Source organism: Dasypus novemcinctus, chromosome 31 (assembly GCF_030445035.2).
Source record: "Dasypus novemcinctus isolate mDasNov1 chromosome 31, mDasNov1.1.hap2, whole genome shotgun sequence".
Classification (NCBI taxonomy): Eukaryota; Metazoa; Chordata; class Mammalia; order Cingulata; family Dasypodidae; genus Dasypus; species Dasypus novemcinctus.
Window position 1 is genome coordinate 37,284,706 of NC_080703.1, and position 16,822 is coordinate 37,301,527.

The 16,822-nt window shown below is 38.3% G+C and overlaps 1 long non-coding RNA gene across 1 annotated transcript in view; it reads right to left on the reverse strand.

The window, feature by feature from the left end:
* Nucleotides 1-3,525: 3,525 nt before the first annotated feature.
* The window catches only part of LOC101412545 (uncharacterized), a 289,040-nt gene continuing 275,743 nt past the window's right edge, over nt 3,526-16,822 (reverse strand). The window contains exon 7 of the long non-coding RNA XR_009184189.2: nt 3,526-7,673. This is a non-coding gene — a long non-coding RNA (uncharacterized lncRNA). The remainder of the gene's footprint in view (nt 7,674-16,822) is intronic.

The following is a 16,822-nucleotide window of genomic DNA, read 5'->3' on the forward strand; positions in this document are numbered from 1 at the left end:
TGACTAAGGGAACAAATATCTTTTGAGCTCTTTTTAAAGATTTATTTATTTATTTCCCTCTCCCTCCCCTCTCCCCCCCCCCCTTCCCCCATTGTCTGCTCTCTGTGTCCATTTGCTGTGTGTTCTTCTGTGTCTACCTGTATTCTCATCAGGTGACTCTGGGGATCTGTGTCTCTTTTTGTTGCGTCATCTTGCTGTGTCAGCTCTCCACGTGTGTGGTACCACTCCTGGGTGGGCTACAGTTTCACACAGGGCAGCTCTCCTTGAGCAAAGGCCACTCCTTGCACAGGGGGCGCCCTTATGCCCGTGCATCCCTGCATGGGCAGGCACTCCTTGCATGCAGCAGCACTGCGCATGGGCCAGCTCACCACACGAGCCAGGAAGCCCTGGGTATTGAACCCTTGGACCTCCTATATGGTAGGTGGATGCTCTATCTGTTGAGCCACATCTGCTTCCCCTTTTGAGCTCTTACTATGTGCTAAGATTAGAATTGGAATGCTTTCATAAATTAAGTCATTTAATCCATTAAAAGTAACAAATATCAGGTAATTTGGTCATGGTTCCTTCCACACCCATATTTCGTTCATTTATTCATTCATTTAGTGAACAAGTATTTACTGGACACCCACTCAGGCACCATGTTATTTTCTGAGAATACAACGGTGGGATAAATAGTCATGGTCACTGTTCCCAAAGGCAACAAGGTCATTAACTCAGTCAAGAAAGCTAACCTCCACTGGAATTTGACAAGAACCACCATGAAGGGGTTCACCGATAAGTAGAGAGAAGGAAATTTAGCAAACAAGCAATGGTAAATAAGCAATGATACGAAGCAGAATACCAGGTGCTTAAGAAAGAGAAGGCACTATTTCCTGTTGGATTCCAAATTCAATGTGCACAATAGTCTTACAGTAAAGCCCCCTTTTCAAAAGCTTACATGTTAAGATCTCAATTACAAACTCTAAGTCAGAATTAACAAAATACATTGGAGGCAGAATTTTCCTTCCTTAGTTTAGATAAATATCACAATAGTTAAGAGGCCAAAGGATTTGCCTAAGGTCATATGGAGGGAGAGGTTTCTAAACTGGAATTTTAACCCAACTCTGAGCACAAATTAGATTATTGTCTAAAGCTGGGCATCTTAACAAAGGGTCCATGAACTTGAATTTAAATTTAAAAGAACCATCATTCTTGTGGGGACATTGCGGATGTGATATATTTATTAAGTAATACACAGCAAAGTGTGGACTTAGTAAGGGGTCCATCAGTTTCACCTGGCTGGCAAAGGGGTCCATGGAACAAAAATGGTTAAGAATACCTGGTCTAAGGAAAGCTAGAAGCAATCATCCCTGGAATAAAGAAGATGGTGACTCAAAACCAACCAAGGTGAAAAGGACTTGATAAGAAACTTTGGTCACATTCAATTAACACTGCTGTTTTTTTAAATAGTTACATTACATAAATGATACATAAAAAATAATGGGGATTCCCATATGCCCCGCTCCCTACACCTCCCACATTTTCCCACAAAGAAACATCCTTCATTACTGTGGTACATTCTTTACAATTGATGAACACATCTGAAACATTGCCACTAAGCATGGATTATAGTTTGCATTGTAGTTTACACTCTCTCCCACACAATTCTGTAGGTTATGGCAGGAGATATAATGGCCTGTATCTGTCATTGCAGTGTCATTCAGGACAATTCCCAAGTCATGAAAATGCCCCCATATTACAGCTGTTTTCCCTCTCCCTCCCCTCAGAACTTCCAGTGGTGACTGACTCCACATCAATGATATAAGTTCTTACATTGCTAGAATCACAATAAGTCTACATTAGAACACAAGTAAATCTACTTTGGTTTATAGTTCATCTCTCAATCTTGAGGATTCTGCAATGGTGATGCCCACTCAAGCTCTAATTGAGAGTGAGGTTCTATCCCATAGGCCAGATGGATGAGACGCTCTTGTTTGCAGTTGTAGACTCTCTCTGTTTCTTGGGATGGTCATTGTCTGTCATTATCTCCTTATTAGTTGTCCTGGGTGAGTCCAGTGAACTGGAGAGTAGGTGTTGCAACACTGTTGAGACTGAGGGCCCAGCTAGTACATGGACTGTCCAAAGATTTAAGTCTCTTGGATGTATACTTTTTAACTCTAGTACTAATTATAGGTTCAAATAAAAGGATAGAAGAGCCATATATAGGGAAACCACAACTGAGTCCAACTCTGTCACACTGGGGAGCATAAAATCCAAAGTAGGACCCACTGGCAAAGCACCAAACTCCTGAGCTATCTGCCCTGACTATTGTATCTGAATGTCTCCAGAGTTCTCAGGAGCCCTGCGATTTGAGGTGGCATTTACTTTGGCAGTCAATGAGAGTCTGCTGAGATGTGCATAAGTGTAATCTCTGGAATGACCTCCCAAATCACTTTGTTTTTTTTTTTTGTTTGTTTGTTTTATATCATTTTATTTATTTATTTATTTTTCAGTTTGACCAAGTTTCCATTTTTCTTTAATGTTACATTAAAAAAAATGAGGTCCCCATATAGCCCCCACCTCCCTTACCCCACTCCTCCCACATCAACAACTTCTTTCATCATCATGGCACATTCATTGCATTTGGTGAATACATTTTGGAGTACTGCTGCACCACATGGATAGTGGTTTACGTTGTAGTTTAAACTCTCACCCAGTCCACCCAGTGGGTCATTGCAGGACCTACAATGTCCAGCAACTGTCCTTGCAGTACCAACCAGGACAACTCCAAGGTCAGAAAATGCCTCCACATCATACCTCTTCTTCCCTCTCCCTATCCTCAGCAGCTACTATGGCCACTTTCTCCACATTAATGCTACATTTTCTTCCATTACTAATCACAATAGCTCCAGAATAGAATATCAGTAAGTCCACTCTAACCCATACTCTATTCCTCCATCCCGTAGACTCTGGGATTGTTATGTCCACTCCACCTCTATATTGAGAGGGGGCTTAGATTCCACATGGATGATGGATACAATTCTCCTGCTTACAGTTGTAGGCACTCTTGGCTCCCTGGTGTGGTGGTTGACCTTCTTCACCTCCCTGTTAGCTGGCTGGAGTAAGTTCATTAAACCAGAGGGTAGGAGTTTCAGGTCTGTTGAGGCTCAGGGCCTGGCTGTCACATGGATAGTCCAGAGATTCAGGATCGAGCATACACCAAACCCCAGCACCAACCACAGGTCCAGTAAGAGTAACAGGAGAGGCTTGTGAACAAAGATTACATCTGAGTTCAATTCCATCACACTCAGGAACACAAACTCCAAACTAGGACCAACTAACATGACATTGAACTCCACCTGCCATAACCACAGAACCTGTGGGTCTCTGTAGTCCTCAGAAGAACCAATACCTGGGCTTGTAACTACTTTGGCTGTCTCTGGGACCCTGCTGAGGTGTGCATAAGAGTGACCCCTCTGATGACCTCCTGACTCTTTTTTGGAGACTCATAGCCATATAAACTCATTTGTCCTTTCTATTTCCCCCTTTTATTCAAGGTCAAAAAGCATTTTTTTGCCATCTGATATTACATGTAGGCTGAGATATTCTGCTGGTCTGAGTTGACACTTTTATTCAAGGTCATTTTCTACCAACTCACTTTGAAGTCTCTGAGTGATATAAACTCATTTGCCTTTACCATTTCCCCATTTTGTTCAAGGTCTTTCTCCAGTTGCATTGCTAGCTGGTGCTTGGTAGTAATCCCTCAGTGCCAGGGAGGCTTATCCCTGGAGTCATGTTCCATGCTGGGGGGTAAAGTAATGCATTTCTATGATGAGTTCATCCTAGAAAGAGTCCATATTTGAACAATAAGGGAGCTCTCTGGAGGTAACTCATAGGCACCCTATAATACTAGGCAAAGTTTCAAATTCAAAAGTAAAGGTTCATAAGTACAGTCATCAGTATCATGGGCCCATCAGTGGACCATCTTCCTTCACTAGTCATTGACCCTGTACTTGAGGGATTTTTGCTCTTCCATTAGTTAGTGTGGCAGAGCTCCCCAGGATGGGAATTTGATATTTTTTTGGTTATCATGTGAATTTCCACCCCCTGTGACAATGCCCCATGAACATTTGAACACATTTTTATGCCTTATATGTATACTCCAGTTAAACCTCCTCCCATGTATCCCCCATCACTGACACCCCAAACCAATGACCCTCCCCTATCATAATTGTAACCCTTCTGTGATCCAAAACTTCTTCAAAAATGAAGGCAACAAAATAGCCAAATATAATTAATAACAAAATGAAATAATAATAGGTTTAAAAATAAGAAATAAAATACTAAATTTTTAAATATATAAAAGTAAAAAAATTGGAATAATAAACAATAATGAAACATTTTTTTAAAAAATTTTGACATTATGTCTTTCATCGCTGTAAGATCTGTTGTCTTGAACATACAGTGACATTTTCTTTCATTTATTTCCTGTGTCTTACTTTTTTCATTTTGTCCTCCAGTAAGTTTTAATTTACAGAAAAGTCACATACAGAATATAGGGGATTCCCATATACCCAACATCCTTCCCCTTTTCGCTTTTCCTCTATTAATAACTTTTCATATGTGAATGGTACATTTGTTACAATTGATATATAAAAATATTGAAGCATAGCTACTAACCATCGTCAATGGTTTACATTATGGTTTACATTTTGGACCATATACTTCTATAAATTTTGATGAAATTTAACATGGCTTGTATCCATCACTGCAAGACCATGTAGTGCCCCCAAAATGCCCCATGTTCCATTTATTCTATTCCTCCCTCTTCATCCACTCAGGGCCCATAGCAATCATCAGGCTTCACTCCTTAAAGAACAAGATTCATAGTTCTTGCAACAACATTGAGCGCTTGACATACTGAAAACATTGCCTTTTACCATTCTAGAAACCATGATTTCATATTCATGCTGGTGATGAACAATCTATGGATTGAGATGCTTTGGGTCAAGGCAGAGCCTTGGGGTCTTTATAATTTTGATAACATTTTCATAAAATTTATGAGACCATTTTAATAAAAATGAATTTTTAACCAATTGGTGCTACCGTGTCCATGTAGTTGCCTTCCAATTCTACTGTAGGCCTTTCCAATTCTAAGATTCTCTTAGGAAAGATGAATTCTGTAGAAATATCTATCTTCATATAACCAACATCAAATACTATTTAAAATTTCCTGACAGAGAAAAGTTCAGTATCATAGTTGCCATCTCCCTTGTTGGCAACTAATTAGCTTGTGACTTAATGAACTTGCTTTGTAGGAAATCGGGTTTTGGGATAAAGTAGGCCATATGCATTCTCTATAGTCTACCAGATTTCTTACGCAGCACATATCTACCTCGGTTTTTGGTGTCTTCAGCAGTGCTTGGAACATAGTTACTATTCAGTAAATGGTTGCTGAATGTAGAATGGTAGAAAGGATACATGTGACCATGATAATATCGGCACTCTCTGAAATAATACACAGATGTATTCCTGAAATCCCAAGAAAGGCAAATATATTCTATTGTATATTCTATTGAATTCTACTTGGATGGATGGAAACATAGAGTAATAATATATGTGGCATTCCCATAGCACAGTGTAACTAGATTCATACTTTCTGATCTTTAATGCATGAGGTTGTATGTCTATATGTCACATTCACTCCTAACCCAGATCCCAGGAGCCAGTTCCCCATTGTGCCCCAGAGGTTCAACAAAAGTTTGGAGGCTTTGAGTCAAGCAATGAGTTACAAACTCAGCAGATAATGGAAAGATCGACTCCCTAAGATAAGCTCTCCAGAGATCTTCCCAAGATATGATTTTCATTTTGATCCTGTTTCTGGGCAAAAAAAAAATCTCCCAGCTCCCCTGAGACTGCAGGCCAACACATGCTCAGCCTGCTTCTGCATCTGTAAGGAAGCTGACACAAAAGCAATGCAGTCTGAGTTGGTCACGTGCTCCATCCTCTGTACTTCCAAGGTGATTGTGACTATTCCAGAATATTCTAAGTAATGGGCAGTCTGCTAGTTCTGGCTCACCTCCATCTGGCCTGGGGGACCATGTACTCCGGCACTTTCTGAAACAGTGTCACCAAAATCCTGACATTCCTTCTCCTAATCATTGATTAAGAAACTGAAATGGATTCAGATATGAAATCACAATTTCACAAGTCCCTCTATTAGCCTGGGAACAGATGTACTGCGACATATTGCCAGAATCAGAGTGGTTTGGCTTAGCTCCAAGCTGTGCCCTGCACACAGACCTGTTTTGTTAGAGAAAAGCTTTGTGCACAAAGGAGAATTAGACAAATTCCTTAGGTTATAAATCTTTTCCGCCTTCCCTACACAAGAAAACCCTTGTAGCAGATAATGTTTTTAAAACAGTAATGTGCTTATCTTTGCATATCCTCATATGTGCCTTTTCTTTCTCACTCATCTTGAGCCATGTGTTTACTTCAAGGTCAAGGGTCAGAAAAGAGCCAAGAGGGCGTAACAACACTTACAGCTGTTAAGACTTGGCTCCTGCCATCTACAGTTTGAATATTAGAGTCTACAGCAAGACGATAGTTTGTTTAAAAAAAAGGATTGCTTTAATTCTCTTATCTCCTTACTCCCACCTAAAATGTCAAGAGGGCAGCCTTGTCAATTTTTCAAACAGAAGAGAAAGGAGTAGAAGCTGCCCGGGCCAATTGAAAGGAGGGAAAAAGGAGAGAGAGGAAAAGAGGGACTGATAAATGTTTCCTAACCTGGTCTGCCCAGGCTGAAGTCCAAAAGAAGGAAAATGCATGGTCAGAGTGAAAGGAAGTAAAGGCAGGCCTCTGTCTCAGTACTCATTTGGAACTGTGGGAAGAAACCCCTGTCCAGGGTGCTCCTATGACCCCTTGAGACAGATACCACAAAGCAGAGGGAGTGATACCACGGTCAGCTTGAAAGAGGACCTGGTTAGCTCTCAAGAGCTGCAGTCAGCGCCCAAGTGATGCAGAAATAACCGGAAATCCAGGTGTCCCTCTAAAGAGTCAGGGAGTGTGGTAGATGACTTCTAAGGTGGTCCCCACTGCCGCCATCTCCTGGTCATCATAGTCTTGTGGAGGCTCCCTCTTCTGAGTAACTTGCTTCTAACCAATATACTGAAGTACCTTTGAGGCAAAGTCACTTTCATGAATAAGTTCCAAGTGCTGTGACTCCTGCTTTGGTAGGGGATGTTCAAACAGGTCATGGGCTTGCACGCTCTGATAAAGCAAGCTGCCAATGTGGAGAGGCCCACATGGCAAGAAACTAAGGATGGACACCAGACAACAGCTAGTGAGGATCTGAAGCTCTCAGTCCTTTAGCCTGCGAGGGGCCAAATGGTGCCACCAACCTCTGCCTGCATTTGCAGGCAGCTCCATCCCATTTGAGCTTCCAGATAAGATTGCAGACCTCAAGCCACGTTCAGATTCTTGAACTCCAGAAGCCAGGAGATGACAAATGTGTGTTGTTTTAAGCCACTCGGTTTGGGGGTAGTTTGTTAGGCAGCAATAGCTAGCCAATGCAGGTGTTAGATGGGCTGAGAGCCAAGATGGCAAACACGGAGGCCAGGAGTGGGGCAAACTCATTGCTCAGGACAAAGAGAGTAGCTGTGGCAGCAGCAAACCTTCTGCTGTTTCTTTTTAGCCTGTCAGGAAAGTAAAGGAGTTTAAGTGAGACTAAGAACATGGACTCCCAAGTCAGACAAACCTGAGTTCTAATCCTTCTGGCACTTAGGAGCAGTGGCTCCTTGGCCAAGTATCTTTAGAGCAATCGGTCTGTATCCCCATATCTAAAATGAGTAAAATAATAGTGCTGAGTAATAAATGAAAGAACAAGAGTAATTTATTTGGGACATAAAAATGGTTATTGTTACAATGACGTAGAGAAAGGGAGTAAGATTGGGGCTTAACATTTGTCGAGTATCTATTATATGCCAGGGAATTTAACAGGCTATATGTGTCCTATGCTATATGCTATATATAAACTATATAACTATTTGTGATTTTGCATCCTCTGCATACTTTTCATAAATAGTGAAAAACATTCTCATGTTTGGAACAAGAATCTCAGGGATTGTCAGTAATTTACTAGAGTCATCCAGGGTCCGTGTGAATTTGAATATGGGGTCATGGGTCTTGGAAGACCTTTTCATTGTACTATGTCTCCAAAAGGATGTTAAAACCCTGACAAAAAGAGGAACTGTACTCTGGATACTGTAGCGTTGAGAGCTAGTCTTCTGCAAATGAGAAAATTCAATATCAACCAAACACTGTTTTGTTCAGACCATTTTCAATTTGGATTGAATCCCTTTCCATATCATTTCTGCTAAGTGTCATGACCACATCAGAAAGAGATTATTATTGGCTAATTTAAAATGACTTTATTCAATATACTTCACAAAAGAGAGAAGTCGGTTTTTATTTCCTAGCACGTATGAACAAAATAGGGTCATCACCCTTTGCATTACATTGATTTGATTTTTGTTCACATCTTTCTCACACGCCCCATTAATTGCAGCGAGCTTATTAGAGCTTCCTGGAATTGATCAGCCTTATGGTGGGAAAATATGGTTTTTTAAGGGGAAAAAAATCAGAAACATAAAAATCTTTTTCTTTCCTCTTAATAAGATATTAGTGGTCACTTAAATTGATCTGTTAGACTTTTATTTCCTTGCCTTCTTCTGGAACAAACTGCACTGCTGTGTGCATGTTTCTTGTGACTCCACGATATGCTCCAAATGTCTCATTGGTAAAATAATGATCGGATTCTGTAAGAGCAGTCAATGAACTGTCAGGCCTATTCTACAAAAAAATAGCAGGAAGACTAGAAAATGAGACCAGTGAGAAAAACACTAGATAAATAATGCCAAGTCAAGCATGCTGCATAAGAAGGAGAGAGGGCCATCACGGGAAATGACAAACTATCCTAGTAAAACACTTTCAGGTGCTGTCTTCCCATTAAATGAAGAAAATTGCCTGCTAAAATGACTAATAAAAAAAAGAGATGAAAGAAATTTGAGTTGTACTTGATCTCTTCCAGCCCTTAGTTATACATTCCAAAACTCCGTGAATATATTCAAGGGCATATTGGCCATGACTGTGGCCTTAGATTCCATGGAGGAAAAAGGATATTTGACATATAAAACCATCAATTATGGTGAATGCCAAGCAAGTGACTTCTTTGTTTCTTGTGCTCTTCTGGCTTCCCTCTGTCTTTACAGGTTGTTTGGCTGCTGCTGTGTTGTTTTTCACTTGGCATCTTTTCTCTTTTCTTATTCTTTATTGAGTTTAATTTTCATTATTGTTCATGGACTGCTGAGCTTAAAAATCATTTGCTGTCTTTTCTTTCTCCACTGCACTTTATTTGTTCACAGCTGTTCATCAGTGCCATGGTATTCAGACTAAGGGGTAAAAAATCACTTACCTTCTCAGGGCAAAGAAAGCATTTTCATTTTACTTGAGATCGATAAAGGGAGAATAATAAAATGATTGCAATGGTAATTCTTTAATTTGGTTTGTTTAATTTGTCTTTTATATACCAATTATAATATCATATTTTTAATGATACCCTACTATGGTCCCTAATTCCAGGAAATAGTTGAAAGGATGATGCTCCCAGCACCTTTTCTAAAAGATTATTCAAAATTCATTGGCCACAGGTTCAGACATACTGGTATTTCTACCTCGGCACTAATTTCTGTGGACTGGATTTATCCTTGACTATCCAGTAGGCATGATTTGAGTAATATCAAATACATTTTTTTCAGGTAAATTTCTGCTGGAGTGCTTGACAGTTCCACACTTTCAACAATCTGCTTCATGCAAGGCCATTGTGTTGAAATAATTTCTTTTAATGTGCAATGTGTAACCTGGGAGAGGCAACATGTTAGTTATCACAGCATGTGGAATTTGTTTATGAGGTGACGGAACTTCAAGTCACTCCATGGAGCATATTTCTTCATTACAGAATGAAGCTATTCATCTCAAACATTGAGTGCTAGGTAGTGAGGGGCACCCCTTCCCGGAAGTCTCTCAAAGCTCTCTTCACCAGGCTTCTAATAACATAACTAAAACATACGAAGCAAAAACACCTAATAAAAGGGGAAAGAAGTAAGTTCAATATCAAAATAGGAGACTTAAACTATTCAAACAAGTAGAATTTTAGAAGGTTCAAACAATGCAATTAACCAGGTTGATCCAAAAGGAGCTCTGACATTTTTAAGCACTCATGGATAATTTGTAAAATTATATCATAGATCGTACATATACCAGACCATAAAGTAAGTTTCAGTAAATTTTTTTAAAAATTGAAATTAAGACCACATTCTCTGATGGAATGGAATACATTCTGAATAAATTTAATTCTTAATACCTGTACATTTGTAAGTTAGAAATAAAACCTCTGGGGAGTGCTCAAGCAGTTGGGCACCCATCTCCCACATGGAAGTTCCTGGGTTCTGTTCCTGGTGACTCCTAAAGAAAAAGTAGGCAGACAGCTAGCTAAGAGGAACGAGCAGACAATGAGCAAAAACAAAGAGCAGATGGCAAACAGGGACAACGAGCAGACATGAGTACAAACAATGAGCAGAAACAACAAGCAAACAGATGAGGAAGCCATCTGGGGGGGTGATTAAAAAAATAAAATAAAACCTCTAAATGTTTAAAATTGATGTCAAAGAATAAAGAATTTTATAAAAGTGGTAGGTTCTTTGTCTAGAAAAATCAAAATAAAATAAATAGTAAAGATAAATACAAATGATATTGAATTGTATTAATAGGATGAATGAAGAAAAATATTAGTTGTTTGAGAATGATTAATAAACTAGCCTCTGGGCTAATTTTTGAAAATGTGGATATAAAAATATGAAGAAGCAATTAAAGAGATATTAAGAATATTATGAAGTAAGTAGGCAAATAAATTTGGGAACTTTTATAAAACAATTTCCAGAAAAATATGAATTACAAAAACTGACTCAAGATATAGTAGAGAAATTAAGTAGTCATATAGCTACTAAGAGAATTAAATCTTCAGTTGAAATCATTCCCAAATTAAAACACTAGACCTACATGGTTTTAAAGGTAAACTCAATTAGAAATGAACTCAAGAAACAAATTATTTTCTTCTCAGAGAGAGAAAAAAGGAAATATTCTCCTAACTTACTTTATGTTAACATAACATATATCAAATCAGGAGAAAGGCATATGAAAAAAAAAAGGTACAGAACAAGCTTATTCATGGACCTAAATATCAACATCCTGCTTAAAATATATATTTATATATATAACATATTATATAAAATATACTATGTAATATAGTATATAAAAATATTCCACATTATATAAAATTATATACATAAATTGAATGGAAGTATACAAAAGTGAAAATAAGGAAACCATAGCTACAGCATGACTGAATTCTAGAAATATAATATGGAACCAGAAAAAGTTTAAAAAAAATACATTGAATGTGTTTATTCATATGAAGGTCCAAAACATGAAAAAGATATTATTAAACAATATATTATGCAAAGATTCATACTTAAATATTGAAAACTTTCAACAAAGCAAGAGAATAATAAACACAAAATTCAGGCTGTTGGTTATCTCTGAGGTGGGAGGAAGGCACTAAAACCTGAGTGAGGCCTTCAGAGGTTTTTTGTTTTGTTTTTTAATTTTTTAAATTTTTCTAAAAGAAACTTTATATAAATGTTACATAGAGAAATATAGGGGATTCCCTTATGCCTCACCCTTCCCCCTCCCCCACTTTCCCACATTAGCAACATCTTTCATTAGTGTGGTACATTTGTTAGAATTGATGAACACATACCAAAGCATTGCAACTAACCATGGTCTATAGTTTACTTTATAGTTACACTCTGCAAAACAGTTTTATAGGTTATAACAAAATGTATTCTGGTCTGTATCCATCAATGCAGTGTCATGCAGGACAAATCCAATGTCCCAAAAATGCCCCCATGTTACGTCTATTTTTGAAATATGTTAATAATTTTTCTTACTTCCTAAAGTTCTAATTTTTGAGTAAGTGAGTTTTTGCCTTATTATGTTTGTTTTGAAAAGTATCCATGTGTTATACATGCTTTTACATATTATATGTGCCATAATGAAAATTTTCAAAGAACGGTTGGATACCATACCCACGGCCTCATCAAAAAATGGTGAGTAAACTGACAGATTCAAGGCCAGAGTTCATGTTTGGAATGATCATGCCAGGTCAGCTGTTTCAAAATTTTTATGGCCTGTGAGGAAGAAGTGGGAAGTAAATAAGATTTGGAAAGTAGGGTCATTTTATGTAAACTCTAAATTCCAATGATGATGTGGATGAACTGATGTGGTAGGTGAGAGTTTAGTAGCATACAAGCAATTTGGAGACCAAGAGAGCAGTTAGGATTCTGCATTTATTTATTCAATAACTATGTACACTGGCTATTAAACTTGGCATTGAAGAAAGAACTTTAATCAAGGCACATTCCCTGGACTGGAGAAGTTCACAATCTAGTAGAAGAGATAGAAGAGTAAGCAAGAAATAATAATATAACATGAGATGGATAAGGGCGAGGTTTCCAAGGTCAAGGATAATAACAGGAGGAATGGTCAATGGACATTTAAACAGCAGTGAAAGAACATGTAGAGCTTCACTAGTTGGTCAAACAGAGTTAAGGAGGGAAAAAAATTAGAAGGATGCCTCCTCACAGATTTGGAACCAGAGAATGGGAAGATAATGGAAAGGTATATTCTTAGTATTTTTCATAATTACTACTAAATGAATCCTACAGGTTATGACCACTGAAAGATATTAGTAAATTTACCTCTATACAGTTTAGAGATTTAAATTTGAGACACAATCTTTGAACTTCTGTATCAGCCTCTAAATATTTTTCTTTTTTGCTGACCATTATTTTTGTAGGGCTTTTTGCATTCTTTTAATTTCTCCATCTTACCAAGACCTTCCTCTCCTTCTCTCTCAACTACTTAAGAAAAATCTAATAAAGATCGAATTTGTAATTTAAAAAGTTAGGTCTCTTTCTAAAATCATTAAGAGAGATTTTTCTTGGCTCTTCCAGGAATTATATCAATGAATCAACCTACTTTAAGTTTCACATAACAGCATGCAGCTAATAATTTGACCACCTTTGGAGGTGGCAACTCTGAGAAGAGTTAAAACTGGCTAACATCGGAAGCAAATGTAGACACATACATTGCCGAACTAACTAAATTATGGCATAATAATTCAGTGGGACATGTTCTTTCAAATGTCTCACACCAACATTCAACACAGATGATAAGAAAAGACACGGGTTTCCCATCACAGTTTTGTCTTGTGTAAATGATTTTCTTTCAAAGATTCATGGCATACTTTAAGTCACATCTCCCAGAGTTTATACGTAATGTAGAAAACGCTTTACCATGAACCATTTGCTAGTGACAATCTCTTTTACACAATGTTAGTACAGGAAACTCCTTCCTTGTGGTATGATTTTAGCATATGCTAAAAACTAACCACTAGGTGATATTCTCATGCTAATCATCACCTGTGATGACATTAATTAGCATCCGGGAACAGGCCCTTGTAATCCACCTGATTTGACTTAGGTTTTTGCATTTTCTTAGAATATCTGGCCTTGCCTTCACAATGGAAATGCTCAATAGAAGGAAAGCCACCTTATCTCCTCACATCCGCTGCACTCCTGGTATCTGTTTCGAACAAAGCCGCCCTGTACTGAGGAGATCCACAAACTAGTCCATTTTGCCTTCTCTATCTGGCTTTTGGGTATTCTAAAAAGCATTGTTCTTCATTCCCAGCTGACTGAATTGTTCTGTTCACAAAATCTCTTTGAATTTACTGGGTGCCAGAAACAATGTGTTTGCCAAGGGTTTTATGTCACTGTGATCTCGCTAAAGAAAAAAAAACAGAAACAGATTCTTCCCCCTGCTTATGTGATTAGGAATGATTTGTCTCCAAGTATTGGCAAAGTCCTCAGGACAAAAAGAAATTATAAAACCAGTAAAAGGCATTAATAAAGCCAGTTTACCGATATGCTGAAAAATGCCATGATATCCATCTAGACTAAACGCTTACAAGTGCAGCAATCCTTACTCCAAAACCAAAGTCTGTGGTCATCCAATACCTGCTTGAATACTTCCCAGGAGGGCATCTTGCTGCTTGATCAGATATTTGATCTTCTCCCCTGCACACTCAGATAAAATCCCTAAGGCTATGCATTTTAAAATTAAGTGCACTCTCCTTTTCTCACCAACACAGCCAGTATTTTCAGATCATCGATGTATAATATTGTTGTCAATTTCATCTCTATTACAAAGCAAATTTAAATCCTATAGCTATTGTAATCCCAGGATTAATTTTATGACTTAGTATTATGATTATTATTAGCGTTGGTATTATCATTGTGATTGTTGTAAGCGGTAGTGTTTTCCTTTTGTAGGTTCAGGGAGTGCAAGGAGTTTTTGCCCAAGGGAAAAAAGACATGTAAGTGGTAAGGTCAGATTCAAAATCTAGATTTTCTGACTCCAAATCTAGACGTCTTAGGTAACAAGCTAATTCCACAAGGCAGTTTCCTTTCTCACTTCCTCTGTCATCTGACAGTTAAACATTGGTAGCCTCTTGCATTCAAGTCAACCCCCTGTATGCTTCCCAAAGCTTCAATCTTGGTCTCTATTATTTGTTAAGGAAGGTGGAGGATCATATGCCCTTTAAAAAGTGAAACATTTGGCAAACCCACATGTTAAGGTGTTAGTTGAATTATCACTGCCCATTAATCCTGAGTGATTCATTCTGATTCATGTCTATTCAGGAAAACAAACTACTAACCATGAGAGCCCTAAGGCTTCCTACTGCCTTTAACTCATTCCAAGTAAGATACCCCTTACGAAACTAAGCTAATAAAAGCCTCTGGCAAATTTTCTCAAGAGACAGTCCATGAATGAGAATAAATTCACCATTAGCTGATTGTCCAATACGCTTTTCTACAAGTGGACTTGATTCTCTCTGTTTGGTCAATGAGGAAACTGAGGTTCAGAGAGTCTAAGTAGCAGGTCTACGGTCACACAGGAGGCTAGTACATGGCAGAGAGACAGGCCTCAAATCCACATTTGTCTGTCTCTAAAGCTTGTGCTCTTTCCTGAATAAGATCTGATTCGCCGTGTTATTATCTCTCTGTACTTTCATGTCAATTCTTGTTGGGAAAGCTGCTACTTACCCATGATGCCACGAGTTGAAAAGCTACCCTTAGCACCCCAAGTTGGAAGTAATAGAAGCCACTTCCCACTTTATCTGGGAAGAAGAAGGCAATATCATCAGATCTTTCTTGTCTAAGGGGAAGTGAGAAGGTGTTAAAATGAGGTAGTTCACATGAATGCCTTCCTGGTTACCATTTAGAAGAAGGAAGTGAAGTGAACAGAAATCAAGACTATTAATTTATAAATCTGTTGTCAATGATTTCTTTAATATATCATGATTACATAGCAGTTTTCTTTGATTCCTCACAACTCTCTTGTGTGCTAGGTAATATTGTCATTGCTGATATTGCTTTTGCTTTATAGATGAAATTCTGAGGGTTCAAAAATCCTTGCCAAAGATTGCCCAGTGATCCCAGGAAGCAACAAGTCCAGATTAAAATTTCAGATGCTCTAACCTTGAATCTGAGTGATTTCTACATTAGCGTGCCACCGATAGCTTCCTAACCATCGCTGAGTTATTCTCTTCCATTTGTATACCGATAGAACCATGAAAAAACCCTCTGAATGAGGGGAGCAGAAAAGATGTGAGCTCTGTCAACTTGGAGGTAAGGAACCTGAATACAAAATTGCAACATACACTTGACCCACGACCTAATCCAACCTACTTGGCAGACTTTCTGACAAGCATTGTAAGGAAGTAAATTTGCACTAACCTTTTTAGTTGGTTCTTTTTAGTAGGTCTAAGGGGGATAGAGGAAGGTGGAGGTAAGGAAGCAGCCCCAGAGACTAGAGCTTAAGCATTCCAGAAACAAATTGGGAAACAGAATACATGGTGAGATAAGGTTCAAGAGGGCAACCATGTGTGACACTGGGAAGGACTCTTACTGTGCAAGAAGACCATGTGGCTAGAGGACTTTCTATTTAAGAATATAAGGGAGCATATAAGTCAAAAAAGTAGAGTGCCTGAGGAAATAAATAATAGCTGTTGCTTCTATAGAAGAAAAACCTAATGGACAAATTTATTTAGTTTTTTCACAAATTAAGAAGTTGAGACCCTAGGAAGATCACTGCTGAAAGCTTCCCAATCCCATATCTGCCCAGTAAAAGAATTCTAAGGCTACAAGCAGACTGTTTTCTAGTCCTGACAAAAGCACAGGTTCATTTGACTTCTGAACCCTCGGCTAAATAGGAGTGACAGTGAAAAAGTATTCCTGTTTTCCTATTTTCATACTGAGGAAAACATTGTAGTATCTTTTCCCCAGAGCTTCTGAAATGTACTTTCTTTTTTTATACAGGGGAAAGTGTGAATGGATAGGTAATGAATCTCAGGAGGAAAAATCATGAGATTAACATTCTCTTAAAAGTGACTGAAGATATCGGAGGAAGAAGACGTCTACTAAAAAATATATTGGGTGCATCTAATATTCATCTAGCATTTAAATATATGGTCTTTGTGCCTTAGCTATGATGTGGGCAATTACAACCTACCTCTATAAAGCACCTTTGCAATTAAAACATCATCTAGCTCATCAGTAGTGTTACTCCAAAGAGTACTCATTCTTTAATCTATCTCCTGTAA